The sequence below is a fragment of the Pseudophryne corroboree genome, chromosome 10, assembly GCF_028390025.1.
Source record: "Pseudophryne corroboree isolate aPseCor3 chromosome 10, aPseCor3.hap2, whole genome shotgun sequence".
NCBI lineage: Eukaryota > Metazoa > Chordata > Amphibia > Anura > Myobatrachidae > Pseudophryne > Pseudophryne corroboree.
In genome coordinates this window covers 279,782,867-279,807,422 of record NC_086453.1, presented here as the reverse complement: position 1 = coordinate 279,807,422, position 24,556 = coordinate 279,782,867, and the positions used below count along the sequence as shown (strand labels likewise).

The window sequence follows — 24,556 nt, the reverse complement described above, 5'->3', positions numbered from 1 at the left end:
GCAGGATGGTTTGGATTCTTAGGCTACTGGACATAGCTCCAGAGGGAGTCGGAACACAGGGCTCGCCCTGGGGTTCGTCCCGGAGCCGCGCCGCCGACCCCCCTTGCAGATGCTGAAGATGAAGAGGTCCGGAACCAGGCGGCAGAAGACTCTCAGTCTTCAGGTAGCGCACAGCACTGCAGCTGTGCGCCATTGTTGTCAGCACACTTCACACAGCGGTCACGGAGGGTGCAGGGCGCTGGGGGGGGGGCGCCCTGGGCAGCAATGTATAATACCTGTATGGCGAAAAATACATCACATATAGCCCTTGAGGCTATATGGATGTATTTAACCCCTGCCAGATATCTAAAACTCCGGAGAAGAAGCCCGCCGAAAAGGGGGCGGGGCCTATTCTCCTCAGCACACAGCGCCATTTTCCCTCACAGAAAGGCTGGTGGGAAGGCTCCCATGATCTCCCCTGCACTGCACTACAGAAACAGGGTTAAAACAGAGAGGGGGGGCACTGATTTGGCGATATGTATATATATTAAAATGCTATAAAAGGAACACTTATATAAAGGTTGTCCCTGGATAATTATAGCGTTTTGGTGTGTGCTGGCAAACTCTCCCTCTGTCTCCCCAAAGGGCTAGTGGGTCCTGTCCTCTATCAGAGCATTCCCTATGTGTGTGCTGTATGTCGGTACGTGTGTGTCGACATGTATGAGGAAAATATTGGTGAGGAGGCGGAGCAAATTGCCTGTAATGGTGATGTCACTCTCTAGGGAGTCGACACCGGAATGGATGGCTTATTTATGGAAATTACGTGACAATGTCAACACGCTGCAAGCCGGTTGACGACATGAGAGGGCCGGCGAACAAATTAGTATCTGTCCAGGCGTCTCAAACACCGTCAGGGGCTGTAAAATGCCCATTTACCTCAGTCGGTCGACACAGACCCAGACACGGACACTGATTTCAGTGTCGACGGTGAGGAAACAAACGTATTTTCTTTTAGGGCCACACATTAAGGGCAATGAAGGATGTGTTACATATTTCTGATACTCCAAGTACCACAAAAAAGGGTATTATGTGTGAGGTGAAAAAACTACCTGTAGTTTTTCCTGAATCAGATAAATTAAATGAAGTGTGTGATGATGCGTGGGTTTCCCCCGATAGAAAATTATTGGCGGTATACCCTTTCCCGCCAAAAGTTAAGGCGCGGTGGGAAACACCCCTCAGGGTGGATAAGGCGCTCACACGCTTATCAGAACAAGTGGCGGTACCATCTACGGATAGGGCCGTACTTAAGGAGCCAGCTGATAGGAGGCTGAAAAATATCCTAAAAAGTATACACACACATGCTGGTGTTATACTGCGACCAGCGATCGCCTCAGCCTGGATGTGCAGAGCTGAGGTGGCTTGGTCGGATTCCCTGACTAAAAATATTGATACCTTTGACAGGGACAGTATTTTATTGACTATAGAGCATTTAAAGGATGCATTTCTATATATGCGAGATGCGCAGAGGGATATTTGCACTCTGGCATCAAGAGTAAATGCGATGTCCATATCTGCAAGAAGATGTTTATGGACACGACAGTGGTCAGGTGATGCAGATTCCAAACGGCACAAAGATGTATTGCCGTATAAAGGGGAGGAGTTATTTGGGGTCGGTCCATGGGACCTGGTGGCCAGGGCAACTGCTGGAAAATCCACAGTTTTTTACCCTAAGTCACATCTCTGCAGAAAAAGACACCGTCTTTTCAGCCTCAGTCCTTTCGTCCCTATAAGAGTCATATCTGCCCAGGGATAGAGGAAAGGGAAGAAGACTGCAGCAGGCAGCCCATTCCCAGGAACAGAAGCCCTCCACCGCTTCTACCAAGTTCTCAGCATGACGCTGGGACCGTACAGGACCCCTGGATCCTACAAGTAGTATCCAAGGGGTACAGATTGGAATGTTGAGAGGTTTCCCCCCTCGCAGGTTCCTGTAGTCTGCTGTACCAATGTCTCCCTCCGACAGGGAGGCAGTATTGAAAACAATTCACAAGCTGTATTCCCAGCAGGTGATAATAAAATTACCCCTCCGACAACAAGGAAAGGGGTATTACTCCACACTATATGGTGGTACTGAAGGCTAGGTGAGACCTATTCTAAATCTGAAAAATTTGAACACTTGCAAGGTTCAAATCCAGATGGAGTCACTCAGAGCAGTGATAGCAAAGAACAAGGGGACTATATGGTGTCCCGGGACATCAGGGATGCTTACCTCCATGTCCCAAAATTTGCCTTTTCTCACCGAGGGTACCTCAGGTTCGTGGTACAGAACTGTCACTATCAGTTTCCAGACGATGCCGTTGGATTGTACAAGGCACCCCGGGTCCTTACCAAGGTAATGACCGAAAGGAGGATTCGTCTTCAAAGAAAATGGACGACCTCCTGATAAGAACAAGGTCCAGAGAACAGTTGGAGGTCGGAGTAGCACTATCTCAAGTAGTTCTACGACAGCACGGGTGGATTCTAAATATTCCAAAACCGCAGTTGTTCCGACGACACGTCTGCTGGTCCTAGGGATGATTCTGGACACAGTCCAGGAAAAGGTGTTTCTCCCAGAGGAGAAAGCCAGGGAGTTATCCGAGCTAATCGGGATCCTCCTAAAACCAGGAAAAGTGTCAGTGCATCATTGCACAAGAGTCCTGGTAAAAATGGTGGCTTATTACGAAGCGCTTCCATTCGGCAGATTTCATGCAAGAACTTTTCAGTGGGATCTGCTGGACAAATGGTCCGGATCGCATCTTCAGATGCATCAGCGGATAACCCTATATCCAAGGACAAGGGTGTCTCTCCTGTGGTGATTACAGAGTGCTCATCTTCTAGAGGGACGCAGATTCGGCATTCAGGATTGGATGCTGGTGACCACGGAGGCCAGCCTGAGAGGCTGGGGAGCAGTCACACAAGGAGTGTGATCAAGTCTGGAGAATTCTCTCCACATAAATTTACTGGAGCTAAGAGCAAATTTATAATGCTCTAAGCTTAGCAAGACCTCTGCTTCAAGGTCAGCCGGTATTGATCCAGTGGGATAACATCACGGCAGTCGCCCACGTAAACAGAAAGGGCGGCACAAGAAGCAGGAGGGCAGTGGCAAAACTGCAAGGATTTTTCGCTAGGCGGAAAATCATGTGATAGCACTGTCAGCAGTGTTCATTCCGGGAGTGGACGACTGGAAAGCAGACTTCCTCAGCAGGCACGACCTCCACCCGGGAGAGTGGGAACTTCATCGGGAAGTTTTCCGCATGATTGTGAACCGTTGGGAAAGACCAAAGGTGGACATGATGGCGTCCCGCCCGAACAAAAAATGGGACAGGTATTGCGCCAGGTCACGAGACCTTCAGGCGATAGCTGTGGACGTCCTGGTAACACCGTGGGTGTAACAGTCGGTGTATGTGTTCCCTCCTCTGCTTCTCATAACCAAGGTATTGAGAATTATAAGACATAGAGGAGTAAGAAATATACTCGTGGCTCCGGATTGGCCAAGAGGGACTTGGTAACCGGAACTTCAAGAGATGCTCACAGAGGACTAATGGCCTCGGGAGCTAAGAAGGGATTTGCTTTCAGCAAGTACCATGTCTGTTCCAAGAGGAACCGTGGCATCGGCCTTTAAGAAAGTACCTGCTCCAGCAGGGACCTTGTCTGTTCCAAGACTTACCGCGACTGCGTTTGACGGCATGGCGGTTTGAACGCCGGATCCTAAGGGAAAAGGCATTCCGGAAGAGGTCATACCTACCCTGGTCAAAGCCAGGAAGGAGGTGACCGCACAACGTTATCACCACATGTGGTAAAAATATGTTGCGTGGGTGAGGCCAGGAAGGCCCCACGGAAAAATTTCAACTAGGTCGATTTCTGCACTTCCTGCAAACAGGAGTGTCTATGAGCCTCAAATTGGGGTCCATTAAGGTTCAAGTTTCGGCCCTATAGATTTTCTTCCAGAAAGAATTGGCTTCAGTTCCTGAAGTCCAGACGTTTGTCAAGGGAGTATTGCATATACAGCCCTTGTGTGCCTCCAGTGGCACCGTGGGATCTCAACGTAGTGTTGGGATTCCTCAAATCATATTGGTTTGAACCACTCAAATCTGTGGATTTGAAATATCTCACATGAAAAGTGACCATGCTGTTGGCCCTGGCCTCGGCCAGGCGATTGTCAAAATTGGCGGCTTTGTCTTACAAAAGCCCATATTTGATTTTCCATTCGGACAGGGCAGAACTGCGGACTCGTCCCCAGTTTCTTCCTAAGGTGGTGTCAGCGTTTCACCTGAAACAACCTATTGTGGTGCCTGCGGCTACTAGGGACTTGGAGGACTCCAAGTTGCTAGACGTTGTCAGGGCCCTGAAAATATATATATATATATATATATATATATATATATATATATATATATATATATATATATATATATATATATATATATATATATATATATATATATATATATATAATTCCAGGACGGCTGGAGTCAGAAAGTCTGACTTGCTGTTTATATTGTAGGCACCCAAAAAGCTGGGTGCTCCTGCTTCTAAGCAGACTATTGCTCGTTGGATTTGTAGTACAATTCAGCTTGCACATTCTGTGGCAGGCCTGCCACAGCCAAAATCTGTAAATGCCCATTCCACAAGGAAGGTGGGCTCATCTTGGGCGGCTGCCCGAGGGGTCTCGGCTTTACAACTTTGCCGAGCAGCTACTTGGTCAGGGGCAAACACGTTTGCAAAATTCTACAAATTTGATACCCTGGCTGAGGAGGACCTGGAGTTCTCTCATTCGGTGCTGCAGAGTCATCCGCACTCTCCCGCCCGTTTGGGAGCTTTGGTATAATCCCCATGGTCCTGACGGAGTCCCCAGCATCCACTAGGACGTTAGAGAAAATAAGATTTTACTTACCGATAAATCTATTTCTCATAGTCCGTAGTGGATGCTGGGCGCCCATCCCAAGTGCGGATTGTCTGCATTACTTGTACATAGTTATTGTTACAAAAAATCGGGTTATTATTGTTGTGAGCCATCTTTTTTAGAGGCTACTTCATTGTTATCATACTGTTAACTGGGTTCAAATCACAAGTTGTACGGTGTGATTGGTGTGGCTGGTATGAGTCTTACCCGGGATTCAAGATCCTTCCTTATTGTGTACGCTCGTCCGGGCACAGTACCTAACTGAGGCTTGGAGGAGGGTCATAGGGGGAGGAGCCAGTACACACCATGTGATCCTAAAAGCTTGCTTTTGTGCCCTGTCTCCTGCGGAGCCGCTATTCCCCATGGTCCTGACGGAGTCCCCAGCATCCACTACGGACTATGAGAAATAGATTTATCGGTAAGTAAAATCTTATTTTAATTGATTTTCTAATTATTTAGCTTTTATTTCTATAGTAACAGCATATTATTTAGCTCTGTGCATTGGGCTGTCATGATACAAACAACTTACAGTATGTCTAATAACACGGAATAGATATCGTCCGGCTCAAATGAGTTTACAATCGAAGATATTGTTGCTGGGATAAGTGTATCTGGCTACTGAAGAACAGAAGCATTACCAGCCTCCACTTTAAAGGGCCCTACAGACACGGCGATACGCCGCCAAGCTGCCCGACTGCCGATACGGCAGATGGGCGACCCGGCGGATGGGGGGCAGTGACGGGGGGGGAGTGAAGTTTCTTCACTCCCTGCATCACACAGCTCCATACAAGTGCAGGCAAATATGGACGAGATCGTCCATATTGGCCTGCATGCACAGCCGACGGGCCACCAGCGATGAACGAGCGCGGGCCGTGCATCGTTCATTGCTGGTGACTCCACACTCAAAGATATGAACGGTATCTCATTCAATAATGAACGAGATCGTTCATATCTATGAGGATTATCGGCTAATGTGTAGGGCCTTTGAAGCAACTGGCTTTCAGTGTTTTGTTGTGGTTGGAGATGGAGATATTTAACTGAAAGATGTGTAGGTAGCTGTAGCCACGAAGGAGGCAAACAATGGACTTGTCTGCCTGCAGTTGATTTGTTTGTAAGAGATTCCAGTGATGGGGGTACAGTAGTTCTGCACAGATTGGAGCTCTAGTGATCCAACTGCGCTGGAGTGTTGGCCTTGTGCGATCTGTTAGGATGCTGAATTCAGGTCATCTGTTGTAATCTGCGTCAAACGGCATGCTAAGAACTTGTCCCAACTGTAATGAATTAGAAATACACCATAACATGGATTAAAAGCTCCATCAATTGCCTAACCATAGCTAATACTTTCTAGGTGACAACAGACTAGTGAGATGCCCCGAGACACCACAATCATGTATAGTGGGGTTGGTACAGCTGACTTGTGTATAATGTCTATCAACATGTGCTCAGGCTCAGTGGGTCCTGGAGCCAAACCAAGAAGGCAGTGACGTCAGTGGGTCCAGCAACTGTCCTCAAGGTACACCAACAGTTCAGGTTTTCAGAATGTTCATGCTTTAGAACAGGTGAGGTGACTTAATTAGTGCCTCAGTCATTTTGATTCAACCATCTGTGCCCGCCCAATCATTGATAGCCAGAAAACCTGGGAAACACTGGTCTGCTAGAAAGTTTTTGTTTTGTTTTTCGTGTGTGTGTGTTGACACTTTTCAACGATGCACCACTAAATTCACAAACAGTATAGGTACGATTTATAGTGATTTGTTACTTTATATTATTTAACATATATGATGCATTCTAGACTTTATTTTTTTTTTGTGATCAACTCAAGGGGGGGATTTTGTTTTTAAAAATGTTGCTTTGAACGGAAATTCAACTATATTCCACTTAATCGAATACAGTGTGTGTATTTGTGCATATGAAGTGGCAAATAACAGTGTCATACATTTACAATTTTTCATATATGGATGTATGTATATGTGTGTGTATGTATATATATATATATATATGTGTGTGTGTGTATGTGTGTGTATATGTGTATATATATATATATATATATATATATATATTAGTGCGTGCTGTTTTTCTTTTCTTTTATAGTTTCCTTTAACAATAATATGAAAACTATATGTGCAAATCAATTGCAGAAGTTATATTTGTATGAATTTCCAGTGTCCCTCAACTCCTCAACTTTTTGTGGGAAAATAGCTTATACTTGTTTTTCTTCTCAATAATGCATGTCCTTTAGATGCTTTGGGGCAGATGTATTGACCTGGAGAAGGCATAAGGAAGTGATAAACCAGTGATAAGTGCAAGGTGATAAACGCACCAGCCAATCAGCTCCAATATGCAAATTGACTGTTATGAGCTGACCAGCTGGTGCGTTAATCACCTTGCACTTATCACTGGTTTATCACTTCCTTATGCCTTCTCCAGGTTAATACATCTGCCCCTTTATTACCGAGTCTTCTGTATCTACAAGTATTAATCGGCTGCTGCTCTTTGCAGAATTGGAGTAAAAAACAACAGATAACTAGTGCAGTTTAGGCTCAAATATTCCTCTTAGGGATCTATTTATCGAGATACAGTGAGGGAAAATATTTTCTATTACAGCGTTATCTCCATGGAAACATCTGAGTGATACTCTGTGCCTTGGCGGTACTGACACACACTTTCTACCACTTCCCATGTCAGTCTTGGAGCCTTCTGCTCATTCACAGATTATCTGGAAGCTCATTTGGCATAAATGCTTTATTTTGGTGTTACATATACAGTATAATATAATGGCTAACTACAGTCTAGGTTTGCAAGCATATAAAAACAAGTACAGTATATAGTAATATCGTACAGTCAAACGGGAGTGCAATGCAAGAAAGCCTCAGGAAGCAGGCGTGCACTGCAGAGTGCTGGAAGTTCTATTTGTGTCCATAGAGAATTTGTATTAATACAAGTCAGACCAGTCTGTAATACAGTATATATCTGTGTAAGGAGCAGATCTGCCTGTTTTAGGTTTCTTGGTGTCATCTAAAACCATTCACTGGGGGTAATATAATGAGTGATAGGAGGGTTCTTTTTCCTGCTTTAGTTGGTAGAGTGAAAGGGAGAATAAAATCTTCATTTGTGAATGCATTACACAATTCTCTCTGCACACAACACACTATCAGAAAGTCCATATATACTTTTTATTGGATTTGACTATGTAAGTGGCAATTAGTGTTTTCTGCTCAAATTGCTATACAAGTTAGTAGACCTTTGTGCTGATGTATCAAGCAGTGAAAAGAGTGAGGAAGTTGCCCATAGCAACGAATAAGCTTCCAGGAAGCATTTATCAAGTAAGTTCTGTGACATGATTGGTTGCTATGGACTACTTCTTCACTTGCCCACATCTCCACTCTTTTCACTGCTTGATACATCAACCCTCTGGTCATTTGTTAAGATGAGCAATTTGTGGAAGTTGTGTACTAGAAAGCTGGAGTGGCTGTCAGTAATATTTCTGTCACACAGTACTGTATGTCATCTTAGTTAATGCATCTTTAAAAGAACAGCATGCTTTTCATTATAAGTCATACAGCCCAAATGACCAGCACACTTTCCATGCAATTCCCCCCCCCCCCCCCAGCTCTCATTCATGTCATCCCTTGCGCTGTACCCCGCACCCCCACCCTTTCAATGGGGGGTATTCAGTTAGCCACGGGATTTACCATGTGTCTGTGCTGGCAAAAATCCCTGCGGTGCGGGGAAAGGCTATTCGGTTAGACGAAGAAACCCACTGATTCCGTGTAAACTGCGGAATCGGTGGGTTTTTTTTTCTCCCGCGAGCTAACCGTGAAAAACCCCCCATAATTCAGTCTTCTGTAAGGTTCAGTCTGATTGTGGGATCTTGCACACAGATAATCCCCACTAATGTAATAAATCTAGCGTGACAATTAGCCGCAGGGTAACTTCCCATAGCAGCCCTTTATTTTAATGAAATTTAAATTTTCTAGATATAAGGGGGTACTCAGTGCTTGTCGGATCGTTTCCGGGATTTGCCCGTTCCCGACAATGCCAATCCGACTTTTTTTAAAGTCGAATTGACATTGTCGGAACCGGGGCCAAAACCTGTTTAATTTGGCCGCGGAATTCGACAAAACATGTGGATCTGCGGCTAATCTGCCGATCCACGTGTTTCCGACAAGTCGGAATTGGCAACTTGTCGGGAAAAAAAGCAGCCCCATTTAATAGGTTGGAACAGTTTCTGACCTAAAAAAGTCAGAAACTGAAGTCTTTCCAACAAGACGGCAGTTTTCGACTACAATTTAATACCCCCCATAATATTTTAAAACAAATAACCAAATGGTTTCCTTTTTATTGTATTGCATTTTGAGGCATTTTCTTCTATTACCTCATTTTTTTTTCTTTTTATTTTTTGTCAAAGGGGGCGTTTCAATTGTTCTTCCTTGCCCGTTATACCATCTATTGTGAAGTTAATCAGTTGTCACTTAAGGGTGATATTCAGTAGCAGTTTTTTTGTTTTAGCAAACATGTTGCGTCTAAACAGACCGGGTTTAGTCGCGTTTAAACAGACCGGGTTTAGTCGCGTAAATCCACTAAACCCGACTAAACTAATGGGTGTGATGTGATAAGTGCTGTTTGGATGCCAAATGGGTCACTTTTCACACATTTCAGCTCTCCACCCCCTGGGCCAGCAAACTGGGCTGTGTCTCCCAGCAACTGATCTCACCCGAACAGAGCAACAGTTGAATTGCTCTATTGGGCACCATCTAGTGGCGGCTGCTGTGAAAAACAGTTGAATCCCCCCAATACTGTCTTTAAGTGGTCTGTTTTTTCTTCATAACTTTATTTTTTTATTTACAGTTCTTTAAGTAAGGGTATAAGTGAAGCTGCTAGGCCCCAAGAATAACTGTTGGACATAGCAATGGTCTTGGTTGGATTATTATATTTGTTGTTCTACTGCTACTCCTGTGATTTGGTTAATGGGAAGGTCCAGTATCAGGTTGTCATTGTTAGAATCTAAGCACTATGTCTTTTGAGCAAGGCCTGAATAGTATCTGAGTAGCTGTTTGAATTTGATAAAGAAAAGAGATACCTGCATTACTCCAGTGTTGTGCCATAAAACAGAAGGCCCCGAAATCCCTGATTTGGAGTCATGGATCGCCTGTAGCCTTTAAATTCCACTCCTGCACAGTGTGCGCCCCTTTCTTCATCTTTGTGCCAACCTCTTGGACCTGGGCAGAAAAATAGGAAGCTATGCTTAAAAAATACTGTTTTTGCTTTAATGCTGTTTCTCTATCGTCCTAAGTGGATGCTGGGGTTCCTGAAAGGACCATGGGGAATAGCGGCTCCGCAGGAGACAGGGGGAATAGCGGCTCCGCAGGAGACAGGGCACAAAAAAGTAAAGCTTTTACCAGATCAGGTGGTGTGCACTGGCTCCTCCCCCTATGACCCTCCTCCAGACTCCAGTTAGATTTTGTGCCCGAACGAGAAGGGTGCAATCTAGGTGGCTCTCCTAAAGAGCTGCTTAGAGAAAGTTTAGCTTAGGTTTTTTACTTTACAGTGAGTCCTGCTGGCAACAGGATCACTGCAACGAGGGACTTAGGGGAGAAGTAGTGAACTCACCTGCGTGCAGAGTGGATTTGCTGCTTGGCTACTGGACACTAGCTCCAGAGGGACGATCACAGGTACAGCCTGGATGGTCACCGGAGCCGCGCCGCCGGCCCCCTTGCAGACGCTGAAGAGAGAAGAGGTCCAAAATCGGCGGCTGAAGACTCCTGAGTCTTCATAAAGGTAGCGCACAGCACTGCAGCTGTGCGCCATTTTCCTCTCAGCACACTTCACACAACAGTCACTGAGGGTGCAGAGCGCTGGGGGGGGCGCTCTGAGAGGCAAATAAAAACCTTATTAGAGGCAAAAAATACCTCACATATAGCCCACAGAGGCTATATGGAGATATTTAACCCCTGCCTAACTTCAAAAATAGCGGGAGACGAGCCCGCCGAAAAAGGGGCGGGGCCTATCTCCTCAGCACACAGCGCCATTTTCTCTCACAGAAAAGCTGGAGAGAAGGCTCCCAGGCTCTCCCCTGCACTGCACTACAGAAACAGGGTTAAAACAGAGAGGGGGGGCACTGATTTTGGCGATATTGTATATATATAAAAGATGCTATAAGGGAGAAACACTTATATAAGGTTGTCCCTATATAATTATAGCGTTTTTGGTGTGTGCTGGCAGACTCTCCCTCTGTCTCCCCAAAGGGCTAGTGGGTCCTGTCCTCTGTCAGAGCATTCCCGGTGTGTGTGCTGTGTGTCGGTACGCGTGTGTCGACATGTATGAGGACGATGTTGGTGAGGAGGCGGAGAAATTGCCTGTAATGGTGATGTCACTCTCTAGGGAGTCGACACCGGAATGGATGGCTTATTTAGAGAATTACGTGAGAATGTCAACACGCTGCAAGGTCGGTTGACGACATGAGACGGCCGACAATCTATTAGGACCGGTCCAGGCGTCTCAGAAACACCGTCGGGGGTTTTAAAAACGCCCATTTACCTCAGTCGGTCGACACAGACACAGACACGGACACTGAATACAGTGTCGACGGTGAATAAACAAACGTATTTCTCATTAGGGCCACACGTTAAGGGCAATGAAGGAGGTGTTACGTGTTTCTGATACTACAAGTACCACAAGAAAGGGTATTATGTGGGAGTGAAAAAACTACCTGTAGTTTTTCCTGAATCAGATAAAATAAAATGAAGTGTGTGATGATGCGTAGGGTTACCCCGATAGCAAATATTGGCGTTATACCCTTTCCCGCCAGAAATTAGGGTACGTTGGGAAACACCCCTTAGGGTGATAAGGCGCTCACACGCTTATCAAGTGGCGTTACCGTCTCCAGATACGGCCGCCCTCAAGGAGCCAGCTGATAGGAAGCTGGAAAAATATCCTAAAAAGTATATACACACATACGGTGGTTATACTGCGACCAGCGATCGCCATCAGCCTGGAGATGCAGTGCTGGGTTGGCTTGGTCGGATTCCCTGACTGAAAATATTTTATTCATGTAGAGCATTTAATAGGATGCATTCTATATATATGTATGTGAGATGCACAGAGGGATATTTGCTCTCTGGCATCAAGATAAGTGCGTTGTCCATATCTCCCAGAAGATGTCAGGGACACGACAGTGGTCAGGTGATACAGATCCCATACGGCAGATGGAAGTATTGCTGTATAAAGGGAAGGAGTTATTTGGGGGTCGGTCCATCGGACCTGGGGACCACAGCAACAGCTGGGAAATCCAACCTTTTTTACCCCAAGTTACATCTCAGCTAAAAAAGACACCGTCTTTTCAGCCTCAATCTTTCCTTTCCCATGAGGGCATGCAGGCAAAAGGCCAGTCATATCTGCCCAGACATAGAGGTAAGGGAAGTAGACTGCAGCAGGCAGCCCTTTCCCAGGAAAAGAAGCCCTCCACCGCGTCTGCCAAGTCCTCAGCATGACGCGGGGGCCGTGCAAGCGGACTCAAGGTGGGGGGGTAGTCTCAAGAGTCTCAGGGCGCAGTGGGATCACTCGCAAGTTGACCCCTAGATCGTACGAGTATTATCCCAGGGGTAAAGATTGGAGAGTCGAGACATCTTCTCCTCGCAGGTTCCTGAAGTCTGCTTTACCAACGGCTCCCTCCGACAGGGAGGCAGCATTGGAAACAATTCACAAGCTGTATATCCAGCAGGTGATAATCAAAGTACCCCTCCTACGACAAGGAAAAGGGTATTATTTTTCCACACTATATTGTGGTACTGAAGCCAGACGGCTTGGTGACACATAGTCTAAATCTAAAATGTTTTGAACACTTACATAAAAGGTTCAAATCGAGATAAAGTCACTCAGAGCAGTGATAGCGAACCGGAAAAAAGGGGACTATATGGTGTCCCTGGACATCAAGGATTACCTCCATGTCCAAATTTTGTCCTTCTCATCAAGGGTACCTCTGGTTCGTGGTACAGAACTGTCAATATCAGTTTCAGACGATGCCGTTTGAATTATCCACGGCACCCCGGGCCTTTTTACCAAGGTAATGGCCGAAAAGATGTTTCTTCAAAGAAAAAAGGCATCTAAATTATCCCTTACTTGCACGACCTAAAAAGGGCAAGTTCCAGAGAACAGTTGGAGGTCGGAAGAGCACTATCTAAAGTAGTTCTTCGACGGCACGACTGGATTCTAAATATTCCAAGAATCGCAGCTGTTTTCCGACGATACGTCTGCTGTTCCTAGGGATGATTCTGGACACGGTTCAGAAAAAGGTTTTTCTTCCCGAGGAAAAAGCCAAGGAGTTATCCGACCTGTCAGGAACCTCCTAAAACCAGGAAAGGTGTCTGTACATCAATGCACAAGAGTCCTGGGAAAAATGGTGGCTTTTTACGAAGCAATTCCATTCGGCAGATTCCATGCAAGAATTTTCCAAAGGGATCTGTTGGACAAATGGTCAGGGTCGCATCCTCAGATGCACCTGCGAATAACCCTGTCGCCAAGGACAAGGGTATATCTTCTGTGGTGGTTGCAAAAGGCTCATATATTGGAGGGCCGCAGATTCGGCATACAGGATTTGATCCTGGTGACCACGGACGCCAGCCTGAGAGGTTGGGGAGCAGTCACACAAGGAAGAAACTTCCAGGGGGTATGGACGAACCTGGAAAAGTCTCTTCACATAAACATTCTGGTACTAAGAGCAATCTAAAATGCTCTAAGCCAGGCGGAACCACTCCTGCAAGGAAAACCGGTGTTGATTCAGTCGGACAACATCACGGCGGTCGCCCATGTAAACAGACAGGGCGGCACAAGAAGCAGGAGTGCAATGGCAGAAGCTGCCAACATTCTTCGCTGGGCGGAGAATCACGTAATAGCACTGTCAGCAGTGTTCTTCCCGGGCGTGGACAACTGGGAAGCAGACTTCCTCAGCAGACACGATATTCACCCGGGAGAGGGGGGTCTTCATCCAGAAGTCTTCCACATGCTAATAAACTGTTGGGAAAGACCAATGGTAGACATGATGGCGTCTCGCCTCAACAAGAAACTGGACAAGTATTGCGCCAGGTCAAGAGATCCACAGGCAATAGCTGTGGACGCACTGGTAACACCTTGGGTGTACAAATCAGTATATGTGTTTCCTCCTCTGCCTCTCATACCAAAGGTATTGAAGATTATACGGTGAGGAGGAGTAAGAACAATACTAGTGGCTCCGGATTGGCCAAGAAGGACTTGGTACCCGGAACTTCAAGAGTTGGTCACGGACGACCCGTGCCCTCTACTTCTGAGAAGGGACCTGCTACAACAGGGTCCCTGTCTCTTTCAAGACTTACCGCGGCTGCGTTTGACGGCATGGCGGTTGAACGCCAGATCCTAAAAGGGAAAGGCATTCCAGAAGAAGTCATTCCTACCTTGATTAAGGCAAGGAAGGAAGTCACCGCGAAACATTATCACCGCATTTGGCGAAAATATGTCGCGTGGTGCGAGGATCGGAGTGTTCCGACGGAGGAATTTCAACTGGGTCGTTTCCTACATTTCCTACAATCAGGATTGTCTATGGGTCTCAAATTGAGATCTATTAAGGTTCAAATTTCGGCCCTGTCAATATTCTTCCAAAAAGAATTGGCCTCAGTTCCTGAGGTACAGACTTTTGTTAAAGGAGTACTGCATATACAGCCTCCTGTGGTGCCTCCGGTGGCACCGTGGGATCTAAATGTAGTTTTAGATTTCCTCAAATCCCATTGGTTTGAACCATTGAAAAAGGTGGATTTTAAATATCTCACATGGAAAGTGACTATGTTACTGGCCCTGGCTTCCGCCAGGAGAGTATCGGAATTGGCGGCTTTATCTTATAAAAGCCCTTATCTAATCTTCCATTCGGATAGGGCAGAACTGAGGACTCGTCCGCATTTTCTCCCTAAGGTGGTATCAGCGTTTCACCTGAACCAACCTATTGTGGTGCCTGCGGCCACTGGCGACTTGGAGGACTCCAAGTTGTTGGACGTTGTCAGAGCCTTAAAAATATACATTTCAAGGACGGCTGAAGTCAGAAAATCTGACTCGCTGTTGATACTATATGCACCCAACAAGTTGGGTGCCCCTGCTTCTAAGCAGACGATTGCTCGTTGGATTTGTAACACAATTCAACTTGCTCATTCTGTGGCAGGCCTGCCACAGCCTAAATCTGTTAAGGCCCATTCCACAAGGAAGGTGGGCTCATCTTGGGCGGCTGCCCGAGGGGTCTCGGCATTACAATTCTGCCGAGCAGCTACGTGGTCGGGGGAAAACACGTTTGTAAAATTCTACAAATTTGATACCCTGGCAAAAGAGGACTTGGAATTCTCTCATTCGGTGCTGCAGAGTCATCCGCACTCTCCCGCCCGTTTGGGAGCTTTGGTATAATCCCCATGGTCCTTTCAGGAACCCCAGCATCCACTTAGGACGATAGAGAAAATAAGAATTTACTTACCGATAATTCTATTTCTCGGAGTCCGTAGTGGATGCTGGGCGCCCATCCCAAGTGCGGATTATCTGCAATACTGTACATAGTTATTGTTAACAAATTCGGGTTATATTGTTAAGGAGCCATCTTTAAGAGGCTCTTTCTGTTATCATACTGTTAACTGGGTTTAGATCACAAGTTGTACGGTGTGATTGGTGTGGCTGGTATGAGTCTTACCCGGGATTCAAATTGCCTCCCTTATTGTGTACGCTCGTCCGGGCACAGTACCTAACTGGAGTCTGGAGGAGGGTCATAGGGGGAGGAGCCAGTGCACACCACCTGATCTGGTAAAAGCTTTACTTTTTTGTGCCCTGTCTCCTGCGGAGCCGCTATTCCCCCTGTCTCCTGCGGAGCCGCTATTCCCCATGGTCCTTTCAGGAACCCCAGCATCCACTACGGACTCCGAGAAATAGAATTATCGGTAAGTAAATTCTTATTATTTCACTTTAGTATTCCATAGTGAATTCATGCAATTATTTACAGCAGGGTTTCTCACCTCCAGTCCTTAAGTACTATCAACAGGTCATGTTTTCAGGATTTCTGTCTGTAAAAACAGGTACAATAATTATGAAGTCAAAGTATTGGTATATATCCGCAGAAGAAAATTGCAATTCATGAAATGCCTTTCCCAGGGAAATAGTTGGACATTAGTGTGTGACGAGTTCTGGGTGGTGCATCCCCATATAAGCTGGTAAATAATGCAAAGAACACCTGTGTTCTGGGCCTGATTCAGAGATTGACATTACTTTGCTATTTCTGTTTCTCTCTGATGTTTGGCGCACTGCGCAGGTGCAGGTCTGTTCCAGCAAGGTCTGTTGCAGTGCCCCAAGAGCTGCAGCATGATTGGTGTTCTGCTGGTGTTTGGGGACGGTAACTTTGAGCGTTAGAGAAAATGGGGACGTGACGGAGCAAGAGGCTGGGTCCTTGGATGCAGCCTCACTTCTCTCTGTAGTGCAATTTTCCCAAAATCCCTGAAGGACCTGACAGTGACTTAGATGTCCGTTTTTCACACAGATGATCTGATGCAGCGAATCAGAGAAGCCGGCAGGTACCGTGTATTTAAACATTGCATTTGCATATTGTTGCACAGCGCTGTGTACAAAGACGCAGCAGCGACAATAGCGCCAATCTCTGAATCGGCCCCCTCTTCTGCTAGTAGTGATCCTGGCAGACTGGGGGCATAGCTGAAGTACGGGAGGGAGTGGAAGGCGTGGCCAGTTGGGGGTGTGTGTCCTTGCGACATCCCCAATTCTAAACTCTTGGGCGTGTGTCCAGCTTCCCCCAAGTTCTCTCCTCATCTACTCACCCTGCGGCAATCTTAAACAGCAACTTTTCCCTCCTGCAGGACTCTGCAGCCTGTGGGTGGGGACGGCACTGGGCAGGCTGTTTTAGTAGGGCCCGGGATTAAAGCAGGGTGCATTTAGCCACTTTAAAATCGGGCAGGGTGTGGCGCCCAGCTAAAACAGCCTATTGTGAACACTATGCTAGGTACTCTAGATTAAGGGATTATTCATAGTGTAAATGCACAATATTTTCCAGTCTGGTTACAAATTGAACATTTAAAGATTAAGGGGTGTATTCAATACCAGTCTGAAAATGCTGTCTTGTTGGAAAGGAGGCAGGTTCAGGTCGGAAGGGGTTCCGACCTATTCAGTGCTGGGCCATTTTTTCTGACAAATCGGGAATCACGTGGATTGTTGTAGTACACGTGTTTTGTCGGGAACGCAGCCATACCTACAGGTTTTGGTCCCAGGTCTGACAATGCTGATTTTTTTTTTTTTTTAAAGTCGGATTGACATTGTCGGAATTGGGGAGATGAGACGGGGCGGGTGAGGGAACGGAGCGTGGATTGGTGAGGAGCAGCTGTTGGGACGGAGCATGGACGGGTGGGGAGCGGCTGTCGAGACGGAGCGTGTACCGGTGATGAGCCGAGCGGGGACGGAGCGTGGACGGGTGAGGAGCGGCTGTCGGGACGGAGCGTGGACGGGTGAGGAGCGGCTGTCGGGACGGAGCGTGGACGGGTGAGGAGCGGTTGTCGGGACGGAGCGTGGACGGGTGAGGAGCGGCTGTCGGGACGGAGCGTGGACGGGTGAGGAGCGGCTGTCGGGACAGAGCGTGGACGGGTGAGGAGCGGCTGTCGGGACGGAGCGTGGATGGGTGACGACCGGCTGTCGGAAGCAGCCAAATCCGACAGTCTGATTTGGCTGCTCATTGAATACTGACCTGTCGAATCCTTTCCTTTCGGAAAGGATCTGACAGGGATTGAATACACCACGAAATTTCAATGTATGCAACTTTTTACTCATTTTATCTAGTACCCCAATTACTAAGCTAAAATAACAAAACTAAAGCTGGATACACACAATAAAGATATCTGTCCAATCTTTCTGGTTGGAGTTATAATCTGGCAATGTCTGGGATCAAATGACAATTGACCATTAGCTCCCAAAAGACAGAAAATGGGCAAAAATGGTCATTTGGATAATCGGTTAAATCAAATGAATTTAAACAATTGGTCTGAGCATCCATTTTTGACTGTATTCAAGTGTTTAGGTGCTAATGGTCAATTGTCATTTGCTCCCATAAATTACCAGAGTTTTGTTTGCACCAGAAAGACTGGACAGACAATCATGGGTGGTCTTCAGTATGCCGACTGTCGGGATCCCGGCGCACAGTATACCGGCGCCGTAAATCCCGACAGCCGGCATACCGACACTTTTTCTCCCTCGTGGGGGTCCACGACCCCGCTGGAGGGAGAATAAAATAGCGTAGCGCGGCGAGCGCAGCGAGCCCGCAATGGGCTCATTTGCGCTCGCCACGCTGTCGGTATGCCGGCGGTCGGGCTCCCGGCGCCGGTATGCTGGTCGCCGGCATACCATACTACACCCGACAATCATATGTGTATCCAGTTTAAAAGGGATTTGGTTAATTGAAAATGTAAAATAAAAGGAAGATTAAAATGTCTTTGGGGTCGATTCAATTCGTCAACTTATGAATAGCGCCAGGAATTAGCTCCCGACGCTATTCAATTCAGCTGCTAGTTACCCGCAATTGTCGGGAATTCTTCTCTCATCCCCGGGGGGATGAGAGAAGAAACCCGACAAAAGTGCTGCCTCGCGGCCGGCGCGAGGCTGATTCTGTCGGGAATCGGCCTCGCGCCGGGGAGTTAAGTCGGAGAAAGCTCGTTCTCCCGACAATTCAACTTGTTTAGTCGGCGAGAACGGGCCATCGCCGACTTAACTGGAGCTGAATTGAATAGCGTCGGGAGCTAATTCCCGGCGCTATTCATAAGTTGCCGAATTGAATCGACCCCTTTGTTTCTATAATGTAAGAATAGATTTCTCTTTTGGTACAGTAATGGGCCCTACACACTGGCCGATTACACTGAAATTATATAAACGATCTCATTCATTAATGAATGAGATACCGTTCATATCTTTCAGTGTGTAGGCACCAGTGATGAACGATGCGCGTCCCCGCGCTCGTTCATCGTTGGTACCGGCTTGTTTATGCCTGCAAGCCAATATGGATAATCTCGTCCATATTAGCATGCAGGGCTATGGGGCCGGGTGACGGGGGTAATGTAGAAACTTCACTCTCCCCGTCACTCCCCCGCGCCGTCGATTCGGCCGTATCGTCCATTGGGCACCCAGGCAAGTGTGTAGGGTCCTTAAGTCTAATTATATTCAATATATGAACTATAAAACAATATGAATGCATTTTGGTGATACTATTTATTCATGCCTGCAGATATATGAAAGAAAGTAAACTATACAGTACTATGCAAAAGTTTTAGGCAGGTGTGAAAAAAATGCTGCAAAGTACAAATGATTCTGGTTAGCATACCCGATCATCCGTTCTGTGTCTGCGCTGGCCTCACAGCTGGGCGGGCATTTTGCCCACAAAGCTGTGAAATAGGTCCCTGCAGCCAATGTATGAGTGGTCAGTGGGTCGTCTGTACACACTGCCTGATGTGCAGATATATCTGCAAATATATTGGGCATTGGTTGTTCTGCAGGCCCGACCTGATGTCTGTCTGTAAATGATGTTCAGACATAAAAAAAGTTAAGCAAGTATTAACCTTGAACTGACGCACCAAATTACCTTTCACTTAGTTATTGGGATTTCTGGAGACTTGAGAAACACTTTAATAAATAAAATGTAACATTTTCAGGTTCGAACATGTATCCCAATTAAAATGCATTCATTCTGTGATTTCTGTTTTGTATTTGCACTACACTTTATAGTCCGAAATCAGAATACTTTATTACACTTTTATTTTTGAGTTGGGTAATTGGCTGTTTGGCAGCCTGATGTTTCTGTTAACGACGTTGTTCCCAGACATATCTTGTGTCCACCACATCTGCAGATGCACTAGCTGTTGTTCATTGATCAAACAATATATGGAAAACTGTGCTCAGCCTGAGTGAACTCGCCTGTGTATGAATTTAGTACATGACCTGTTGGTAGTACTTGAGGTTTGGAGTTAAGAACCCCTGAGTTACGTAAACTTTTGTGCTTCTAAAATGTTAATTTTCATATATAATTGCTTTAAAATGTTAAGGGGTATATTCAATTGCCGAAATTGTCGAAAAACGGGTAATTTTCGACACAAAAAACCTGTCAAATTTGATTCGACAATTCATTACAGTACTTTTTGACAAAAAACCTGACGTTTCATTTTTTTACTTTTTGCAATTCGACATTTTTTCAATTCGACATGTCTGCAATGTTAAAATGTGGCTTTTCGTCAAAAGTATATTCAATTGAAGAATGTCGATTTGACAACAGTGCTTTTCGACAGTCATTTTGTCAATTTCCTTCCACCTAATTTTTCTGTTGTGATCTAATAATTTTTTTTAAAAACATGTATTTTTTTGGTGCTTTTTTGATTGCTAATAGCATATCTATTTATATTTGAAGGGATTATCTACTTGGTTTGTCTATTTATGAGCCCCAAGTATTATTTAATAGATTTTTTAAAAAGAATATTTTTTTTTTTTTTTTTTTTTTTACTGACTACAATAATATGGAGAGATCAGTGCATGTTTTTCAGTTGGAGGGGTGTGAAATGGTTAAAAATCCTGAAAAAAATTGCGGGGGGTCCCCCCTCCTAAGCATAACCAGCCTCGGGCACTTTGAGCCGGTCCTGGTTGTAAAAATACGGGGAAAAAATTGACAGGGGTTCCCCCATATTTTAACAACCAGCACCGGGCTCTGCGCCTGGTCCTGGTGCAGAAAATACGGGGGACCAAAGACGTAGGGGTTCCCCGTATTTTTAACACCAGCACCGTGCTCCACTAGTCAGAGAGATAATGCCACAGCCGGGGGACACTTTTATATAGGTCCCTGTGGCCGTGGCATTAAATCCCCAACTAGTCACCCCTGGCCTGGGTACCCTGGAGGAGTGGGGACCCCTTAAACCTTAAATCAAGGGGTCCCTCCCTCCAGCCATCCAAGGGCCAAGGGTGAAGCTTGAGGCTCCACCCCCCCCCCCCCCCCCCCCATCCAAGGGCGGCAGATGGGGGGCTGATAGCCTTTTGTGACAAAAAAAAGAATATTGTTTTTTGTAGCAGTACTACAAGTCTCAGCAAGCCTCCCCCGCAAGCTGGTACTTTGAGAACCACAAGCCCTTATCTACACCAGACTGCAGGAAACATAAGAAACGTCCCAAGTGGAACTCTGCAGGCGGATTCTTGCGTTCCTCGCCTCCAGATAGGATGATAGTGTTTAGACGCCACAGGTTTCCTGACCATGGTAGTAATAAAATTCTTGGAAAGGCCCTGGTGAGCTAGGATGCTCCGCTCAACCTCCATGCCGTCAAACAAATTCGCCATAAGTCCGGGTAGACGAACGGTCCTTGTTGAAGAAGAACTCTTCTTAGTGGTAGAGGTCAGGGGTCTTCGACGGACATGTTCAGAAGATCTGCGTACCACGCCCTCCGAGGCCAATCCGGGGCAATCCGAATTTTCTGGACACCCTGATTCCTGATTTGCTTTAACACCCTTGGGAGCAATGTAATCTGAGGAAACAGGTAGACCAGCCGGTACGGCCAAGGCGACGCCAGTGCGTCCACTGCCCTAGCATGAGGGTCCCTGGTCTGTGAGCAATACCAGGGAAGTTTCTTGTTGAGCCGAGAAGTCATTATGTCTATTTGTGGCCAAACCCACCAGTCGATTTATCTGCTGGAACACCAGATGGTGGAGCCCCCACTTCCCCGGGTGGAGATCGTGACGACTCAGGAAGTCCACCTCCCAGTTGTCCACACCTGGAATGAAGATTGCTGACATTGCTCTTGCATTTATTTCTGCCCAGAGGAGTATTTTTGACACCTCTCGCATTCAGTTTCTGCTTTTTGTCCCTCCTTGTCGATTGATATACTCCACAGCCGTGGCGTTGTCCGACTGTACTTGGATCGCGTGATCTGTGAGCAGAGGAGAGGCCGGAAGCAGAGCATTGTAGATCGCCCGAAGTTCCAGAATGTTGATTGGAAGGAGGGCTTTGTGGGCTGACCACCTGCCCAGGAACTGTGCCACTTGGGTGACCGCTCCCCATCCCCGTAGACTCGCATCCGCCGTGAGGAGGGTCCAATCCTGAATCCCAAAACTTCGGCCGCCTTCCAGGAGATTGGAGGACTGTAGGCACTACAGGAGGGAAATCCTGGCCTGAGGTGACAGCTGAACCATCCAGTGCATCTGCAGATGCAATCCGGACCACTTGGTCAGGAGATCCAACTGAAATGTTCTGGCATGGAATCTCCCATACTGGATCACCTCGTATGAGGCAACCATCTTACCCAACAATCTTATGCAAAGATGGAGGGACACTCAACTGGGTTGGAGCACCAAGCGGACCATCTCCTGAAGTGTTTTTGCCTTGTCCTCTGGTAGAAACACCTTCTGTGCCACATCCCCCTTGAACAGAAGCCTCTGAGTTGGCTCCAGGTGGGACTTGCGCAAGTTGAGGATCCATCCATGGTACGACAGAAGATGGATGGTGTGGTCGACATGGAGCAACAAAAGCTCCCTGGATCGTGCCTTTATCAGAAGATCATCCAGATAAGGGACCACATTGACCCCCTGGACCCAGAGTTGGAACATCATCTCCGCCATCACCTTTGTGAATACCCTCGGGACTGTGGGCAGGCCGGGTTGGTTGGGGCTGTGCATCTGCCCTAGCAGCTAAATCTGCAACAGCTTGTTGTAGTAGCTGAGTTTTCTGCACATTAGCATTGAGCTGGGATGACACATCAGACATCATAGTCTTAAGATACCCTAATCAGTGGGAATCTGGACCCTCTCCCACAGCCCCTTCACTGATTTGTGAAGATTGACTGCATTGTTCACAGGAAACAGTCATTAAATAAGGGAGAGAATCTGGTGTGACATACACTGCACAGCTTGTATTTACCCATATTTCACAGTAAGCACGATAGCATACACACACAGACAGTTATAATGCAAGCCTTCCCTACTGTATGTGAGAGGAGACAGAGAGAGAGAGAGAGAGAACACCAGCACATCCTGAGCTGCACAGCCCCAGTGAGGCTGTCAGCTCCCTATAATACAGTAAACACTAACAATTATTGCCTAAAATAGGACCAGGATAGTGTACACAATCGGCTCTCCCGCTTTGCTACACCCTGTACCAGATATCCAGCGTGTCTGAGGATCAGGAAGTGCTGTGTGTGCCGTCTGTGCTGCAGTAAGCAGAGGAAGGCGCCAAAACTCCTCAGGTCCCGCTCTGAGGTAGCTCCGCCCCCTCCAGTGGCGCCTGAATTACTTTCTTTCATTCATTCATTAATACATTCATACATACATTCATACATACATTCATACATACATTCATACATTCATACATACATTCATACATTCATTCATTCATTATTATACTGGCAAAAGTCTCCTTTAAAGCTTAAAACCACACAAGTGCTAGTCGAGCCCTTTTGTGCCAGTTCTGCACGGGAGATCTTAGCGGGACCCCCCCCCCCCCCTCCCGGGAGGGTCCCGTATGCCGTGCCCGTGGTCAGCCGCACGTTTGAACCGGTGGACCCCCCCCCCCTAGCGGGGCTCTCGGTTTGTACTCTTCACCGATGTCATCTTCATGCAGCGTTAGGGGTGTGCTGCGGCTGTGACAGCACCTCAGGATGGTGGTGCTGCAGCGGGAAGCGGCTCTGCACCTCGTAAGGCCGGTGACCGTGCCCCCCCTCCCCCCCCTTCCCCCCCCAACTCCCACGGTGCAGGTATGCTGTTGCCCAGACAGCATACTGAAAATAATAAAAGTTTCAAATATTTTGAAGAAAATCTCTTTGGAGCTGCAGAGATGTGCATACTCTCCTGAGGGCACTTTTATCTAAACTGCCTGTGGGAGGGGGCACAGAGCGGAGGAGCCAGCACACCCAGTGAAGAAATTTAAAGTGCACTGGCTCCTTTGGACCCGTCTATACCCATCGTACTGGATTCCCCAATATCCCTTATGGATGCCAGAGAAATACAATTTCTCTGACGTCCTAGTGGATGCTGGGGACTCCGTAAGGACCATGGGGATATAGCGGCTCCGCAGGAGACAGGGCACAATAATAAAAGCTTTAGGATCAGGTGGTGTGCACTGGCTCCTCCCCCCATGACCCTCCTCCAAGCCTCAGTTAGATTTTTGTGCCCGGCCGAGAAGGGTGCAATCTAGGTGGCTCTCCTGAGCTGCTTAGAATAAAAGTTTAAGTTAGGTTTTTTTCTTTCAGTGAGACCTGCTGGCAACAGGCTCACTGCTACGAGGGACTTAGGGGAGAGAAGTAAACTCACCTGCGTGCAGGATGGATTTGCTTCTTAGGCTACTGGACACCATTAGCTCCAGAGGGAGTCGGAACACAGGTCTCACCCTGGGGTTCGTCCCGGAGCCGTGCCGCCGACCCCCCTTGCAGATGCCGAAGTTGAAGATGTCCAGAGGTCCAGAAACAGGCGGCAGAAGACTTTCAGTCTTCATAAGGTAGCGCACAGCACTGCAGCTGTGCGCCATTGTTGTCAGCACACTTCACCAACAGTCACCAACTGTCACTGAGGGTGCAGGGCGCTGGGGGGGGCGCCCTGGGCAGCAATGTATAATACCTTTTTATGGCTAAAATACAT

At 46.9% G+C, this 24,556-nt stretch overlaps 1 protein-coding gene and 1 long non-coding RNA gene across 3 annotated transcripts in view; one reads left to right on the top strand and one right to left on the bottom strand.

Moving 5' to 3' along the window:
* The window catches only part of SIK3 (SIK family kinase 3), a 453,545-nt gene that overhangs the window by 140,174 nt on the left and 288,815 nt on the right, over positions 1 to 24,556 (top strand). The window lies entirely within an intron of this gene.
* LOC134965531 (uncharacterized) lies at positions 5,402 to 15,981 on the bottom strand. Its single transcript, XR_010188426.1, has 3 exons — positions 15,931 to 15,981; positions 9,999 to 10,137; positions 5,402 to 6,189 (listed from the first exon to the last, which is right to left on the bottom strand). It is a non-coding gene; the product is annotated as an uncharacterized LOC134965531 (long non-coding RNA).